The following is a 20,089-nucleotide window of genomic DNA, read 5'->3' as shown; positions in this document are numbered from 1 at the left end:
TGTAATACCGGCGACGCACCTCCGTTTACTAACTATTCGCAAAATCGACCTCGATAACGCGTTTTCGAGTAGACTTGGCTTTGCCGAAATTTGGCGAATAACTTTATACGCTAATATCTACGCTTTATCTATGGTATAGCACAAAACTTACACCTTGTATACCTGCAAATAATATCGGGAGAAGGTATAAGTTATTTGTTGCAAATTATTGCAAAGTATTCGATGCATGTTCAATTATAAATAATTAAAGTATAACCGTAACACGTAGAGCGTTATCTCTGATGAAAAGCTCTCGGATATGTTATACTTCGCATCGCCTACACTGACGTACATGAGTCGAAAGCTAATTTCCCTAACTCAAAGTTCATGCGATATACCGTACATACCTCTATGGTACACCTATGTATAGATATAACAGAAAACTGGGCCGTATGTGAAAGTTCCTGCCCAATATCCCTTGCCCCTTGCACGATCTCTGTTTCTCTTATTATCTGCCATATTTTTCCGATCGTTCGTTTGTCTTCTCGTATAGTTTTTTCCTCGTTTGGGTACTCCTTATTTCTTGTTATCGTAGTCATTAACTTTTTTCCGATCGATATCCACGAGGCTTCGCACACCTGATCAGTCGACGAAGTTCAAGGGTTAATTACAACCAGTGAGAATAAGTTTTTGTTTTCCGAGAGATCGTATCTGCAGATTTTCCCGTATCACCTGTACATCACGCGCGCGACGAATCCGTGCGAATTTATGTCAGTTTTTCGCATTTCCGAAATTTGCGACTCAAAAAAAAAGGCCGTAATAAAAATCGCGACGATCACGCGACATTCCCTTCTCGAAGATCGACACCGCCAATTTCACGGATACTATCAATTATCGTATTAGGCGACTGTTAATTATTTTCCGAATAGGTTATAGGAATGTATGGAACGTTGATTGTGGAGCCTAAATAATGACCTCATACTCTGGAATGAAGATGTTTAATCAAGAATTATAATTTTCGAACGGACTTTATTTATACGCTTTGCTATGATATATAATTGTATGGTTCAATCGTAATCGCAAAACTGATTTATGTATCAAGTTTAAAATTCTCAATTTTTTTTTTTTTTTTCTCCCATTTTTGAATAAAACGGCAATAAATATCCCTTTTCACGTCGTTCTACTCCATCGAAATCGTACACAGGTACACAGATTCTATCCTCAATTTCGAATAATTGCGACGGGAATCGGTATAGGAATAAAAAGGAAAAAAGCACAAAGAGTCAAAGATCGAGTATCGTGTAGGTACATCCGTGATTGTGAAAGGCGAGTAGGGCAGTTAAAATTTTTTTAAACAATCAGCACTTACGTATATTAATTCGGCCATAATATCCCCCGACGGATGAATTCGAACGTATAATAAGTATAATGAACCGCGAAGTTATAATTTTTTAATTTTTTTTTCTACCAAAAATTTAATGTGATGTTACGTACATGGAACGAAATAAAACATGGAAACTAATATACATATACGTAGAAAAGCGAATGAAATTCGAAAAAAAAAATATTACAAGCTAGCCGCACGTCGTTGTACGTGATAGAATACACGGATGTACAAATATATGAGAATAATCGTGTGCCGCGTATATATACACGTGTGTGTAGGTAAGTAGATACGCGTGTATATGTGCATACCTAGGTGTACATATATTCACTCATGAACGGTAAATAAATAAAAAATATTACGACTAATAATTTGCGTATCGGCCTCATATAATATATTAACGCGTAAATCAGGAGGAACGTATGTACCATGTACGGGCATATACGATGAATTTGGGATCGGAATCGATTTAAATAATTTCAAAATCAATTCTCAAATTTAATAGGATATTTTATTTTTATTCTGCGTATTGGTAGCGGGGTGCGCATATATTTTCTAATTTTTTATTTTCCAATATCTGAATAAATCGCAATAATTACATTATAAATGTAGACTGTACAGGGTGAAGTCGGGATATAAGATGCCCCGATGGGAGAGATGGCCGATCATGGATAATTCATGAAATGGCACTTGTTCTTTGAAAATAATTTTTTTTTTTTTTTTTCATTTTGATCTTACCTATTTTATAAAATATCCATGATCGGCCATCTCTTCCACCGGGGCATCTTATATCCCGACTTTACCCCAATGTATTCGGGGGGGATGTGAAGAGCGGCGATTTTATTTTAACGTCCATTTAATATTTTTAGCCGGTTGACAAATTGATCGCTTGTAAACTGAGAATTTCATACCAGACAGGGTATCTATACCTCAGCGTTCCACTACCTTTTCTCCTATAAAAATGGCGTCGGTCACACCGCGTTCTAGATTTTGAGTACAAGTATACCTAAATTCAACCCTATATACCGCATGATTCAACCGTGTAAAACGCGTTAACAATTGTAGATAAATTAATTACTATTTATCGTATCGTAATAATCGTAATAATCGTTTGGATAAATTATTCATATGGATAGTGGGCAAAGAACACATAGATATAGATATAGAAAATTCTTGGAAACGTATGATATAGATTGGAATGAGAAAATGTTAGTAATTTATGTGGTTGATAAATAATTGAAATTTTTCGATCGTAAAGTTAGCGATATATAACGTGTTGACAGGTATCATAAACAGAACAAAAAACCGTTAAAATGAAAAAATTATAGGTATCATAGGTATCATAGGTACATAGGTCTGACAAGTGGACTTGCAGCGAGCTGCTGCAATTCGCGATTTATACACGATTAATTTTAATATGCGGCATAAACGACGATATTATATGGCGCGTGCAGCGTACGTGTAACGTAGACGCGTTGCACACCACAGCAACCGAGCGATTGGCACACCGTATGACGAAGACCGTATCAGATTATAATATGCGTCAAATTCACGCTAGTCACTGATTCCACTGTTACCTCCGATTCTCCGGAGACGGTGTCCACGAAATTTTTTAATAATTGCTATTCATTATTCAAGAAAGTGGCTCTCGCATACTTTTGAGAATCTTAAGTTCGAAGTTGGCCGACTGTACGATTAACCAGCTGCAGTGTGCCAATTGTCACCTGAACTTTTGTTGTTTGTGGTTTTTACGTCCATTTTTTTTTGTTTCCATTACCGCAGCGACTGTTCATCAAATCCCGGGGCAATCCAAGCTTTCCTTTTCAACGCGAGTACCTACACCGTCGCTCCGAGTGCAACCGAACCAATAACCCGTTCGATCGAACTCGATTCGCCGCACCGCGCGGTCAAACCCTGCATCGAAAATGAAACGAACATATATCGGTTACGGTGGTTAATATCCTCGCTGAATTCCGATCTACGCCGTCGATCGATCGATGAAAACGAAACTCGAGTGAGCGCAGTCGGAAAAATCCATGTCCCAGGAAGTGCTCGCAATATCGTCGAGATACTCGACTTCGTTAAAGCGAAGATTCAAGCTCTTTACCAGTCCGCATTATACTTGCACCATAATATGTTAATTCGAGTACCAACTCATAGACACGTTATGTCGAAAAACGGAACTCGACTCAGCAGATCGTAGAAACAGGTTTGTGAACGATTGCCCTGATATCCCTTCGCCCCGCCACCATTAGCCCTGATTACGTAGTCAAATGGGTTAATAACTCGTTCTTCCGCGAAGCTATAGACCTATCTGTGTACGACAGATCGGCCTTTAGCTCTGAAATAACTTCCGAAATTGGTCGTTAGTTATAGTCGTAGTTTCTTCCAACCCATCTGCAAACGCGTGAATTAATTCCATTCAATAAAGAACTATTATTGAAAAATATTTTCAAATATTAAACGATTTAAATGGCAATTTGTATTTCTCTTCGTCGTGAACGGTGTGCGCCGTACGTGGCGAAGTATATGAGACCCGGTGGTAGTAAGCCGGTTCCTAGGTATTTCGTGTAGTTCGGGACGACAAATCGTAGTCATGCAATATTCATGTGCCTAATTGGTATCAGAAAGTACTATTCGCGTATACGTTTTCGGTTGTCGGTAGCGATTATCATTTTATAAATGTTGTCAATACAATAACTTGCATTATTCACCGGTTATGACACCGTTGAGAGAAACAAAAAATTCTCATTATCAGGAGAACGTGTAACGCGGTATAGATATGGATATAAATATGGCAGCATTTGTCAGGTGAGAATAATTTGCATAGCAGTTATTGAAAAACGCAAAACAAAAAGAGATGGGGGGGAAAAAAAATTAAAAAATGTACAGTATCTCTTTACCACACAGCCAGCTCGTGGCCGAAGGCATCCGCCTGCAATCATCAGAAAGATCCAAGGTCTTTCCACCGGCAATTTTTTCGTCTATTTAATCAACCTAAAATTTGTAAAGCCGGTCCTAGATACACATGTATACATATACGTACGTAACCCGTACTCTTGACGTAAGTGAACAAAGAGAGAGTCAAACTTCGAAGAAATTTCGCCAATTCGTTATATTTGATAAACTCCATATTCTGTCGGACGGACTTCATCTATTGGCCGAATGAAATATACTTGCGAAAATTCGTCCTTGCCAAATGGATGAACATCGGTGTAAAAAGCGCGAGACGAACCAAGAACAATCTAATTTTTTCCTTTTTTGTAGCTCATTGACGTTTATTAAAAAAAACCTCCGTTTATTCGACGCTCTCGTCAAAAGTTTGCAAAGTCAAACTTCAGTTCGATCTTTGATCCCACTTGATCCTGAGCAAACTACTTATTCGAACGAAAGTGGTCGGATGTACCTGAATCTACAAGTACTCCTCCGAAACGAGATTTAATATGTCGTCGGCTTCAAAGTGCGTTCGTCACATCGCCGAGTTTGATTCAATTCTGTTTTTTCGGCTCTTCTCTCGAGTCTTCTCTGCCGAACGAGTAATCGATCCGACACCTTCGTCCTTCGAAGTAATACCAGAAGCTACAGTTTCTACAATTAATAATAATCATTTCGTTCGTTCATCCGTGACTCTGTAGGATGTCATCGCCGACACGTTGAAATTGGAGAACCTTTGAGATACGCACGTCCGGAAGTTCTGCCCTTCGTATAATGAATAACAAAATTCAAGGTATTTAACGAACAATCGCATAAACGTTATAATGAAACACAGGGCCACGTCATCTCGATGTGGCTCTATAATTGTCTATCGCCATCTTGCGCCATGCTTGCCCTTTACCTCATGCCCTAATCAATCTTACGAACCTCAGCGGATTCTACGGTTATATTTTTCGGTTTACTTTGTCTTGACATTTGGCTTTAGTTCCTTGGAAGAGTGGCACCTTCGAACGTGCCTCCGGTCGTCGATCGTCTTCCAACCTTGATCCTGGTGGATCGTAATATTCCACGTCATGTCTAGCGATGGCTTCCAATCGCGAAAAAATTCATCTCGACGGATGCGATCGGGCTTTTTCATTATTTAGACATAGAATCAAGTATTTTACATTGTCTCGGTTGATTGACGTCACGTGTGCTGACGTCTCTCGAAAAATGAAGTTTAAAATGGCATTTTGGTAACTTTTTCAATTACGAATTCTGATATTAAATACCGGTTATCGAATGGCGTAACATCGATTGTTGGTTGTAATGACAACGAAAAACAAATAAAAAAAGGAAGGAGTTAGCTGTACGTACGTCCTGAATTTCTTGTCTCAAAGGATTATCTTACAGCACGTAAAGTTATATACGCTAACATCACGCAACGCGGGTGTCCGTTCGTCAAAAAATACATGTACTTTATTTTTTGATTGATTTTCGTTTCTTTTACAAACAGCTATGGTCGTGAGATATTATGCCAGGCTTCTTCCCGGTCAAAAATTACTATCAATCTGGCCGCGTTTGAATTCCAACTAATTGAGTGAAGTTTGGATAAAAAATGGAGAGAAACAAATCACATTTCATACGTGGCACAGGTCACGCTTTGGAGAATGTTATCCCGGATGAATTCAGATGTTTACAATTATGTTTTTGTTGATCCTGCTTTTCTTTTTATTACTGACGTCACATCGATGGATCGTTGATAATATTTAAAATGAGAAGGAAAAAAAGAATACTTTTCTCAACGATGACATGACAAAATTGCTGCGAATTAATCCAGTCTTTGTATTATGTATCCGTATTGCGACTTCGTTTTTTGTTTTCTCTTATCGTGGCCATAAACGTTAGGGTTTGCATGATGGTTTGAGTCATGCATGCATAACCGACAAGTATAACCAAGTTTCATACAAGCTAAGGTTTGCCTTTCGATTATGCATGCATGACTCAAACCAGCATGCAAACTCTAACGTGTATGGCCACCATTCGCATTTTCTTTCAACATTTATGCGATGAACGTATCCTAAGAAATGGAAATGATGCAGAGTATTGTAATTATGCCGAAATGAAGTGATTTGTCTCCTTTTTGTTTTCAGTCCTTTTTCATCACGGTAGTTGAAGTTGATGAATTTGATTAATTTCTCAACGTGTCAAAGTGTAGATAAATGTGTGGTAGGAAAATGCGCAACTCGCTGTATAATTAAATGAGAAGCGATGAGGTGATGAAATAACGAGACTCAATATCCATGGAAATTAACAAAAGAAAACGCTAAAATAAAAAATGAGGAAAAACTATTACATCAGACTAATTGCAGACGGTGGAGCAAAAAAATACATACCCTCTTGAGGATAAATTAATTTTTTTTTTATCCGGCAAATAACATATATATATATATATCTTTTATATATCTTTTATTCCAGCATCAGTGTAACTAGAATTTATTGTATAGATTATCCGATACTAATTACATATCGGTGACATTAGTTGCGAATATTTTTGCATTTTATTACAACATTCCGGCACGTGTTCGAACGAGATGCAGGTGAATCGAGACCAGGGATGAACTTGAAATAATTTCAGAAGTTTTTCCGACGAGTCGAGTAAAAGCACTTTTCTTCGATCGTTTCTATTTCGGGATGATTAGTCGTTGGATTAAAATTGAAATCGACGGATTCCTCGGAACCGAAATGTCTCGAGATATGATCTATGTATAATCTCGTAGAAGTATCGTAGGGTGTATTTTGTCGAACGAGGAAAAATCGATGGCACATCGGTGTGCGCCGATACCATAAAATTACTAAATAAAGTATGTGGAGGCCAAGGAGTTTCACAAATATCTCGAATTGGTAATTGTTATTTTCTCGCTGCTCTATTTGTGGCCGATAGAATGTTGATTGGTCATTAGCGTTACACCGCGGTACAGCAGTAGCGTATCATTTTTATGCAATTCGAACTCACTCTACCCACAAACCGGTTGCACTCTGTTACTATTATGGTAACTATTTACACATATTATTAGTTCCCAATCCGTCTGGGTAACTCGAGAAAACAAAAAATAAAATCACGGCGAACAAATCAACGTTATAAATTATGCTCTTATATTCTCGACTACATAATTCAATGTGCTCTTCATATATATCATCACATTTTTTCATCCAATCAGTCAAATTTTAAATAATAACCGATAATTATGTACTTATCTATAATAGTTATACACCTGCTCTATTATAATATTTATGCATACGGGATATGATTTTTTTAGCGATTCCACACCGAGCAAAGAGCCTTCCGAACAGTGATACCTTACGTTATACAAAAATGCGTATAAATATATTAGATACATTTTAGACAGATGAATTTTATGGGTCATATAACTTTAGCGGGAAGTCGAGCGGACGATTCTGATTAAAAGATTGATAAAAAACTATGAATTATAACTCCAAGCTTCATAGTCGTATTACACATCTTTTATTTTCATTATTTTGGTATATCCATATATTTGTTTCTAGAAAGCGAACCTGTTTTTTTTTTTTTTCAGATGCAGAAGTTTTTTGTTTGTGTATAAAATTAGTATAATTTATCACCGCGAAACTGGCCTAGGTAAATTTAATATTAAAAATTCTATAGAAAAAGAAAAAAGTTAACGAATTATTCGTGTTACGTAGGTAAGCGATCCGCATTTGCGTATGGGCGTTATTACTGATTCGTACCTGCATCAGAGGCATCTGCAACATCGTAAAAAACTTCCACGAATCGCTAACGTCTTTGACAGCGATGACATGTCTGCCTTCTAAAAACATCGTTATAAACGTGAATCCGTAAAAAAATCCGTAGATGACGTGCAGTTTATTTCATTCGGAATGTTTGTTTGCACGTCGTCAAAGATGTGAATTATAAAGCTTAAATCCGCGTCATGAGAAAATTGGAAAAAAAAAAAAATTGATTTTTTCGCGTGCATCGAATCTGGTGTTAACGAAGCTAATATGCGGTCGTACCGGAGTGCAAAAAATTTGAAATTTATGGATCAGGAGAGTGATTCCGATTTGGGTCACATTCGGTTTATATTAACGAACTCACTTCAGCTAATTACGTCTCGGAATATATTCTGTAAAAACTGAATTCACGCCCTGAGTTCTGTGATCGCGTTTGTTTCTATCAAAAAACACCCTGGTAGCGAAAAGCGATTTGATTTCAAATTTCGCATCGTTATTAAAATTTATAGCATTCAATCATCTTCTCATTTGAATTAGGAACGCGTCAGCCTTGCATCGCGATTGCAGTTTCATAGAACAAATGGAGAAACTTACAGTGCGTAGGTTGAACCACCGTTGTCTTTGTGATTTTTTTCTCTCTTACGCCCGATATCATCTCGATTGGCCGTATATACCGATATACGTATACGTGAATGCGAAGGTTAACAAAAAAACCTTGCAAAAAAATGACATCTGCACCGCGAACGTTACAAGTTGTAGCACCAGGTCTCCCCATATTATCGCATGTTATCGACGTTCGTTTCTGCTTCGGCCGACTCCACGTCTGACGTCTTTGAGTTCGTAACCCTATCCGTCTTACGGTATTTGCAATTAGTATCAAAGATATTTTTTTGTTTAATGCTTTATCGCTGGTACGCATATCCGCACGACCTGCTCAGAATTGGCCTCCATTTTTTATCTTTTCATTTTTTTTGTTTTGTTTGTATTTATAGCAGAAATCGAAAATCCTTGACATCTCCTGTTCTAAAAAGTTGATGACCGATCGAAACTCGAAACGCGAGATGAAATGAGCGTCGTGATTCTAAATTCGTGCAGCTAAATAAGCGTGTACCAATTGGTGCCGTTGCATTTTGCTTCAGGAATCCAAATTCGTAAGCCAAATTGATCTATCTATAAAATTATACGAGTTATCGCCAATTTTTCACTTTTTGGAGCAGAAAAATTGAGATATCGTAGATCGACAAAAAAGAACTCCTAACATGCTTGTGAGCTTTAATGAAGTGAAATTGAAAAAAAAAAATTACCGAACAAAGATTCAAACGACAAAGGAAATTAAATGCGGCGAGCTCGAAGTTGAGTTCTTTGATGATCGGTAAAATATATTTTAATCTCATGGAATAATCAACCGTTGCAGCTACGCTTCGTTTTCTTGGAAAACGCACAGATCCATGGTTGTGCGTGATTTATGCTCATCTCACAGGCATACACCTAATAATAGATAAGAGATAAATGTGACGTGAGTTTACCCTTGGCAGATATGATAGGTAGGAACTTCATAGAATGTTACGTCATGTAACAAGTGTCACGGGATCAAGCATAAATCTTCTTCTCTTTATTTGATTCTATTTTTCTCTCCTCTCCTTTTTTTTTTTTATTTTTGAATTGCAGTTTTTCATCTGTTAGGAGACTGGGGAGGTTTGGCCTATCGGAAGGTGTGACACATACTACGCATGAAACAATCAGCCCTTCACAATAATACACACGCGGTGCTGTTTTGAGTTTTCAAAAGTTTATAACTTAAAATGGTTCGCATCGCATGTACCCATGTGTTGTATTCGCATGTATGAGATAATTATATGAAATATGTAGTTATAGGTAATATCATCGGGATGATATCGAATTATATAGTTTAATGGTCGTTATGTAATGCGCACGATATAGGCTCTTCCAAGGTTATGATTTAGATTCCCTATAAAAAACCGAAAAACGAAAAACTACAGCTTTTAAAATAGCACCGCAAATTACACAGGCATGTACGTACGCCCGGTGAGGTTGAGCCGTAATAGTGTAGAGTCTGGTTCCAATATAGGTATACTCATCTAAATTATTCAAAAGTGGGAACAACAACATTTCTCATTAATTTTTTTTGTGCAAATTATTTTTTGTTTGCAAACGATTGTAGTGGGAAATAGATAACAGCGGTCGTACCTATATAATTATACGGAAATTTGAATTTGATCTGTTTTGTAATGAGTCTTATCTTCGAGACCGAAGTACAAAGTTTTATTGTGATTTCAGTGCAATTTAAAAAACTCTGAAACGTCACATCGTTTCGATATTTCAGTCGATCTTTTTTGCACCGTCGAATCCTTATGCATATAAACGGGAATCGTCGCGTCCTCCTCCTCAATATAGCTGCACTTATGGATCGCGTTTGATAATCGCGCTTGTAATAACAATTACATGATACATCGCGGTATTAAATTGATATAGACTGTTATGTTCGTTGAATTTTTTTTTCGGTACGTGAATTTTTAAAATACCTGAACGACGCGGTAATTATGTATAGATATTTACGTCTATGAATTTGCAACAAATTTCATCACCCATCGGCCATTCTTTTTTGCTCATATTCATCACTACTGTTGTTTACCATAGCTATAAATAATTTTTACTTGTTTACTCTAATAACACGCATGTGAAATGCGTAGCTTGATTCGCGTCCATAAATACAAGAGTAACAACCGCGTAAAATTAATTAGAAAAGCGTTGGACTTCAGCAGCATTTCATTTTTCTGTTTGTTCTTTCTCGTAATGTTTTGCAGATTAAAATTGAATAGAGAAGAAAAAGTAGCACTTTTTTTCATCGCACACCTTTCGAATAATTAACACCGCATGTATACGCATATAATCAATTGTTAATTATGTAACATTCATTTATAATACATCCATTCCACGCCTTGTATGGGAAACATGTTTTTCTACAATGATACATATACCGCACACACGTCACTGTTTGAAAAACAGTACATACTTTTTACAAATGCAAAATTCGCCGTAATCTTGCGCCTAACTTTATCGATAAATTACATCGTTACAATTAAAAACGATTGAGAACTTGCATGGCACGTTAATATAATTTTTGATTGCGAATGATCGATATTGAGTCGTTCGAATTGATTGCGAATAGATACTCATATTTACAGATTTTCGAAGGACCATTCGCTGACGCGCGAATGAAATTGGCGAGTAATTATATACCCATTGGATAAAAAAAATTTTCTCTAGGCATTTATATTCAACTGAACATAAATAACCAAGATTATGGGACTACCCGCGCGCACCTGCACCTCTCGATATTGTTAATGACGCGGCAATAATTCATATTTTTATAGGATGGAAATTTTCGGATTCTACCTACTGTCAACGCTAACATTTCTCTTCATTAGTACCGCTGATACGTATATGTTTAGTATAAATATAAGTTGATATGTGTACCTACATATAATGAAACTGCAGAAAGTCAGTTTTCGACCATCGCGATACGCATGTATAAATATTATACACGACATTTGTCACTACAACTTAATATCAGAATTTTTCAAAGTTTCACCATTGATTCGTAACGCGTATACATATATGGTAATTTTTTTAACCCCATATAGCGGCGACTGGATAAATATTATAATATTTCACATTTATTTACGACCCGACTCGCTCTACGGTACTAATTATCGGCAAAATATTCTTTACCACAAAGTGACCTGATCTGCGATTTCCTAAAACGGTTGGTCAGCGGCTCTCTTTTGAAAATCCCATACAGATATACGAGAACGAAAAATTGTCATTAATGTCGCATTCTACATACATAGAAGTGAAATATCCACGTATCCGTAACGCACTTCATGAATGAACGTTCTGTCAAATGTTATCAAATTTGTTTCAGATTTGGATTGACGGAGCAATAATGGTATCAGTTTAAAAAGAAAAAAGAGAGAAACATTCTTGTAATATTGTATGGGTGATCAAATATTAAAATTTGCAAGTTAAAACCAACTTTTGAAAATAGTGTGACGCACGTCTTTGAACGCGCTAATTGGTATACTCGGGATGGGACTGCGTGGTGCGTATAGAGAAAAGAGTTGATAAAAAAAAATGAGAAAAATATCTTAATAAATAATAAAAGGAAAAAAACCTGTTAATTAATGACGTTTTTTCTTAAACAGTTCACAGCTGAGCTTTCGGTATTATTATATATTATACATCGTGCAACTTGTTTAATAGGTTACTACCGTACAGTTTTTATTTTATTTTTTTTTTTTATTTTTATTTTCTTCTCTGTTTTTGATACACGATCAAAATGCGAAGTGGCAAATGTCTTCCGTCCGTTACGTACTCGTATGTAAATATTATACGTGCTTATAAATCATAATTTTGAGTGGTTGTGCGATTGCAGATTGTTATCCTGAAATATTATATGCGATCTCTTTACGTGTGACGCAGGATAATCACTTACAAAATGGTGGATCTACACAGAGGGGCATAGTAATATCTAAAAATTTTTTAGTAATCTCTCTATAGCTCGCCGTACAGCAGCGTATAGTCCGTACGTAATGAATGAATTATAGTTTCCTGGCTATGAATTATCATGTATTCATACATAAACGATTTGTGCGCAAAGAAAAGGAAAGAAAGTCGAAGGTTTAGATCGATTAATACTTAATAGTACAAATGTGGATCAAGAGAAAGGAGAAGATTCGCGAGAAACCTAAAAAGTCCCCCCAGGTGAAGATACAAAAAAAAACAGGGGCGATATTCTACAATTTTCTCCGGCAAACTATGCAAATGTTATACACAGGTAGGCACGCATATCTTATACTGGTTCCGATTCTCGTCAAATTTTTTGCCTCTTCTCACAATTTATTTTATTATTTGATCTTTTTATCTTCCTGTCGAACAAGCTATATGGTGCCAGTATCAATGAGCGTCAGATGTGTAGAATTTTTTTTTATTATTATTAAAAACGTATTTTTTGTTCATCTATTTTCGACTGTAAACATTTATTGGTTCGCAAATCTGATATAGCGGATGAAGTTCAATGCGTGTTGTGGATCGACCCGATCACGCCGATTAGATATGGTAATTAAACAATGACGCAAGTTACAATTTTTATTTCGTTTTTTTTTTTTTTTGTTTTTTTATTTGATTTGATTTTTTAGGTCTTCAAACTCGGCGGGAGAGCTATAGGTATACCGTACACGTAGATCTCATAATTTGTAGACTGTGTCCGTACAGATACAGGAGATGCTGTATTACTTTCTTTACAACTTCATCAGAAACGGGAGTCGTAAAAAAGAAATAAATAATTCAATAATAAATGAATAAATGTACTCTGCGAAGAAAATAAAACCAAGTCCAAGTCGGTGTGCGGTCAATGTGATGACTAATGAAATTTGTAAAATAATGAAGCGGTAATGTGGAGAAAAAATGGGAAACTCCTGGACGCTTGTTGTTTGTCATATTATAATATGGGTTGTGACCATATACCATTTCGCCGTACGAAATACCAATGTAGAATTTTTGATCTTTTTTTTTTTTTCCATACTCATTTTCGATTCTTTATAGTTTGCTTTTTTATTTTCAACTTTCACAAAGAAACACCTCTGTCATGTCTCTATCATGCACTCGGTAGAGTTTTGAGTTTCATGTACTATATGCTTTTCGACCCTTGCATCTATCGAAAGGATATAATATACTTTGTTCGCATGTGCGTCGAGTATTGCATCTTCACCCCGGGTTGGGGTTTCTCTATGTCACTCGAATATGTCTTTCTGCATGCATAGCAGCAGTCGCGAATGAACCACCCTCATTGTTTTCACACACAATGATGAACGTGACAAATGCAGAATAGAGGGGAAACTCTTTACGAGGGGGATGTAAAGCTTCGATAGATGCGCTATGATGTTAGGGGAACTGTGTCGAGATTCGGAGGATCGGAAACTTTCTTTGAACAATTTTATAGGAAAGTTTGACGAAAACTTGTCGAGAAATTAAACCTCCTTTCTTACGCGTATGTATACTTACGTTTGAATTCGTTTTTGTTCTTGTCGTTATTATTATATGATTCCCTGATGCGACATGATCGATTTGACGATTTTTGATAGTCGGAAGTCGTGATATAAATCATATATAATGTTAAACAATTCTTTTTTTCAATTCAGTTGAAGAAGATTTTTTTTCCGTTTTTATGCCATTATGCCAGTTAAAACGTTGTGACGATCATCGATCATAGAGGTATTTGCATATCCGGTAACAATGAATATACGCGGGTATCAGATTACCAATTACATATTTCTTTGTCAAGCTCGGTCTCCCAAGCATTACATACCTATCTATGTACTCAAACATACGCATACTTTGAACATTTTCACATATGTAGGTACGTACTTACATACATTATATCGCGAAAGCATTTACGGATACCCAGGTGTAGCTTAGGTCCATCTGCCCGATGCTAATCGCGTTTTATATGCGTATCGCATTGACGCACGATATGTGGTCATATAATAATCACAATGGAGTGGACATCGGAGAAGCGATTTGGAAAGAAAGGAAGAACAAAAAAAGAGAATCAAATTCGCGAAAAAGTTAAATCGTACATCTGAAATGAGACTGGAACCAAAAATGGTAGAAAAAACGAAAACTAACTATAATTTCATTGGTACAATAATGTTCTTGGCGAATTTCAATGCGGCGCGGATAAGTATACCAAACGAACGTATCGCGTGTTGAATCTCGAGGCAATCGGCAGCTCGCTCTCGTCATTTTTCATTCTTTTTATACGGTTTCAAATCTTGGAACACATTTTTTATAGTATTGGGTGAGCCTCACATTAATTGCTCTACAACTCCAACTTACGATCGTCAATAGGCATCAAATTATGTTATCATTATTAGAGAACCATTCAATTCGCCATAATCATATCCCATCGCAAGGCATAAATTACACGCTGAGCGTATCATCACGCGTGTGCTTCGTACCAAATAACGTATTGAAGCAGCGCGTGATTTTTCATACTGCGGGGGCTGCCATTCTGAATTTCATCCATTTTTTCTGGTTATCCTCAATATGCCGACTAACGCCGGTGTGTAGATTCTCTTGTCTCACTCAGCAGCACTGACGATTTTTAATATCCTGCGATCGAATCGCTGATCGTCGACTGGAATGATGAGGATAACGAGTAAGAATGGATAAAGGTGGAGCCTCAGCCAACTGAAGCTTTTCCCGAATCAGAGCTTTATTGCTTGCGATTCATAAACGAATCTTCCCTTTCGTCACAACATTTCACACCTGTAAACGCTACCTTACTATTCGCTGTACGTACGTACAACGAGAATGATCTATTTTTTGTTTTTCGGTTACCATAGAAAACCTGAAGCGGATCTACCGCGTTGATCTCCTGGTATCGTCGAGCCTTACGCACTTTTGGTTATAGTACTAAAACATTTCGGTTGATCGCGATTCGGGCCAGATGTTTGGAAAGGGAGTTATGAATTTTAATCGCAAGTATACGGACGTAAAGGCGTGCGTACCTAGCCTGTCTAATACGTTATAGTTTATTCGCGAATTTTTTTTTTTTTTTTTTACATAGACATTTTTTACGCAGATCGTGTTGCTTTTCTTTGCTTTTTTTCCCCTCTTCTTGCCACAATTAGCCAGCTTCACACCACGTAAACGGCGGCCTTATAGCGAACTGGTTGACCACTCCCATGCTACTACATATATGTATATTAATTTCGACGTCAACGGTTTCTTCAGCCGTTGGAACGTCTCTCAAAATTTACGCCTAAGAATACATGCAAATGTATCGTTCGCCAATTCGCGGCGTACACAATTAATCAATTTCTTTTTTCATTTCATATTATATATATTTCAAGGCCATAAAAATCATACCGTATGTAAAATATATATTCACGTACACGCCTTGAATTATTCCCGTAGAACAGAGCAGGTGTAGATGAAAAACTATGGAATGAAAAATAAAAAAATCAATTCAAAAATTTTTCAATAAAACAACCACACAAATGAACGGAGTAGAAAAAAGATAGCTTGTGGTGTAATATGCGCGTTATGATTTGAAAAAATAATAATATTTCTGCGAATCTTAAAAAATTAATACTCATGCGCTGGCGGGATGTTCGTGCAGGCTAGTAGTTTTGTGCAGATGTTATTCCTTTTGAAAACAATTTCAATAATATTCCGTTCTTCCTCATCGGAAAAAAGAAACACAAAAAGGCATAGAATAAGACAAACAATCTTACAAAAATTCTTTTATATATTGTACGCGTTGCACGTGAAAATTTATATCTATATTATTATTTGTTTATTCAATTCTTTTAGTCATTTTTTCAAAAAAGCTTTATCGCGGAGAATAATTGAAAAATTTTTTCTTCCTTCAATGCAAATATACTCGAATCATATTTTTAACCGGCACTGCAAAAACATGCCCAAAATTCATTCACATCAGAGCCATTCGCATCAACTCATATCGATTATTCTCATCAATCTTATACGTAATTAATGCTTGTGGAGATATTGAATTCTTTCAATCGAGTTGTTTCGATGCACTTTTCGTTGCGGTCGCGTCGGAACTTCTTTCGATTCTACCAAATGACAAGTTCGGTGGAATCTCATCGGTTTAGTATAGTGTTCTCTCTACGAACATATTCGTACGGTAGGTATAATTAGTGCGAGAAACGGGGCTATCTGTACCAGAAATAATGGCTCTATTATACCTGGAATTAAAATATTACACCTCAGGCTAATATTATAGCCTTCGATATATCTATCATGTATGGTTCACATACATGTCGATATATTTTAGTCATCGAAAGGCACTTAATTTTTGTATAAATCTCGTGCACTTTGACTAGTATATGATTACATACAGAGGTTACATGAGCGTGTATCGTGGATCCATTTTATAACTCATACGTCACTAATGTACCTATACATATATGATATATACGCATATGTATGTACCGTCGTATAGCATAATAATTGGCAGGACAGCATTCCGCTGTCATATTGCTCGGAGACACCCATGTGGGATCAATATTTTAAAGTTTCAGACTTTTATCTTCCTGGGTTTTTTTTTTTCACGGTGATTTATGTCTTTAGTTTGTCGTTCGATCAAAATTTGTTCTTTGTTTCGCGACGGAGAAGAAGAAAAAGAAAAGAAAAGAAAAAAAAACTACAACAAACAAACAAAAATAATCATGTAAATCTCAAAAGAGTTTTGTTCTTTTACATTCGTCACTGTCATAGTTGAGCCAGCAAAATTGAGGCTTACGATTTTTTCTTTCGGAGTAATCGAGATATATCAATTATTGTTGGCGTTTTAATAACCGTCATTTATAAATTGATTTAAAATCTTTCAATGAGCATCGTTTTACCGTAAGACCTATCGTATTTGGAATAGAGAAAAGGAAAAATCAATTCGAGTCTGACGCTATTCGTCTTACCTTATTCATATGAGCGTGAGATTAATTTGTTTTAATGCGTAATTATTAGAAATTTAGTGAAATTTTTATCGATAAAAATATTTAATAATTCAATTAAGTAAATAATATATGATTCGCGATGACTTTCACAGCTCCGTATGCTCAGGACCAATAATTAATTATACGACCTAATGGAGAAACTTAATCCGTAATATACGAGATTCACTCACATTGTCGGCTACGTCTCGATATTTCTGGGCACAATATTTTAACCTTCAACTCCGTTTTTTTCCTGTACGTATAAAGATTACGTTTGAAAAGTTGCTCTAAAATTGTTTAAATATTGTATGGGTATACTCGATAATAAACGGGATTCCGTCATCTCGATTTCAACTAGATGAAAAACAATTTACTATGCCTAAATACCTCGGTACATACATATATGTATCGATACATCACAAACAAATTCGTTACGTAATGCGAAGTGTCAGATTTATGATACGTACCACCGACCCGGTTTTTTTTTTCTTTTGAATTTATTTCTCATCATCTACGTGCACAGGATACCTATACATATATTTAAAATCCTTCTTTCGTATATTTTACCGAAGCGATTACTTTGTTAAAGGTTGGATGGCAGCTGTAAGGGTGACAAGAAAAAGATCAAAGTTAATTAATATCGAACAGAATCTTATATTTGCGTAATTCGCCCCTGATGTCAAGATGAAAGTTCTCGTGTTGTGAGACTGAAAACGTTCGAAAAATCAAAAATTTTTATATGACAAAAACATTCGTACGATTTTTGTCATTTACTGCCATATACATACCTGTATTTTCACACATCCAGTTCGATGGGTTCCATTTTGGTGACCATCGTTTTCGACTCCGCGAATTTCACGCGCGGATTGACGTCATCGTCATCTCCCGCCCTAACAGCCGATCACGTGAAAATAAAAGGAAATGTTTATGGAACTGAAAGTGACCTTTCAGAATTTTTCCACGCTGTCCGATTCCAGAATCGAAAATGTAATGTTCTATTTGAGAAATACCAGTTGACCCCAATTTCACCTCAACAAGGTCAAGTTTTTCCCCTTTCCAACCCTACTATTTTCTAGTATCGATCAATGTTTTCTGGATATCGAGTTGTTTCGTTGAAAAGCAACCACCCCGTACAACGGTCATCTTGGATATTTGAAAATTTTTTAATATCTTTATACGCGGATATAGTATCTGGGAAAGAGTTTGTTGACGCCTCACGCAGTAATTACGCTGTGGAGAGATATAAATTTTTATAAAAGTCTATATCGCTGAATGTCAAGGTTTCATGTATCAGCTTCTTTGTGGATTACATGGGATACACGGCGCGCGTTAACATCTTGCTTATTATCGTGGTGATATTTCATAATTCTATAGTATTAGTTGTATTAATTTCTCGTAATGATAAATTTAGCGTCGTTAACCACGCGATATAACGTACCCTCACTTATTGGTGCACGTATAGGTTCAAGAGGAGGTCAACTTCCCGATTTTGTTGTTCTTTCTTGATATTTCGGTTAATCGTTACGAGATTCAAGCTCATTTCCGTAATTCGAGTCCTGGGAAAAAATATTTACTGCCGCCGCGTCTCGGAAAATTCATAATTTTGTTGAAACTCAGTTTTTGAGCCCTTCGATATTCACGTATCGTCGAACCCTTTGATAACCGATACATACCGCGGATTGAATCAAAGTTTTTGCAAAACCTGGAAACTTTAGCGGGAGAAAAATCGATCAGTCGCGAATCCCAACGAAGCATCGACAACGAAGCCCTCGTACCTCATCCCAGTATCTCCACGATATCGTGAACGTCGTCGCTACACGGTCGTATTTCGAAGGGTAAGACAACCTTTCAAATTCCACTTCCTACATTTCGAAATTTGGGTCATCTCTAGAGTCCACGAGATCAACTTTATTCGGCCGGTCATTAAATACCGCTCGGATTTTATCTGTACTTATACGCAGCTTGCACGTTATACGTATATTGTACGGTGTGCGTACACAGCAATGATTCCGTATCTGATTCAAGGGATCAGTTAATAAAAATTACGTATTTACATGTAGATGAATATAATATACCGGGCATAACTTGGGACCCTGACACGGTTATGAGTGAACGTTTACATGCATTTGCGACCCATTTGGGCATAACTACTGTTTTCCATCGTCGCGTCTCACCACGATTTACCCGTCTAATATTTTGTCTTATTATTATATTCATTCTTATGCATACTACAGTATGTATAATCTAGCGTTGTAAATCACCCCATGACATTTCTCTTTTCCAGAATTAATACAATATCCAAGCAATCGCGCGTCAGTATCAATTTCAGTTTTCCTTAACACTCGGCTATTTATCTTAAGAGAACTCAAGGACTATTTTCCAACGCATTCTGACAAACTGCACATCTTACCCCATACACGCGATGGAATTCTGAATTCACGTGCACACGTAATTCGGTATATCTTCGTACTGCCTCCCGAATTTTGTTCTCACCGTGGAA

General features: G+C 36.6%; 1 protein-coding gene across 2 annotated transcripts in view; it reads left to right on the top strand.

Moving 5' to 3' along the window:
- LOC105686038 (HEAT repeat-containing protein 5B) overlaps nt 1-20,089 on the top strand; it is a 66,296-nt gene that overhangs the window by 29,277 nt on the left and 16,930 nt on the right. The gene's annotated exons all lie outside the window — the stretch shown is intronic.

The sequence above is a fragment of the Athalia rosae genome, chromosome 1 (assembly GCF_917208135.1).
Source record: "Athalia rosae chromosome 1, iyAthRosa1.1, whole genome shotgun sequence".
Lineage (NCBI taxonomy): Eukaryota > Metazoa > Arthropoda > Insecta > Hymenoptera > Athaliidae > Athalia > Athalia rosae.
Note: the sequence above shows the minus strand (reverse complement) of the source record. Positions and strands in the feature narration are given on the sequence as shown.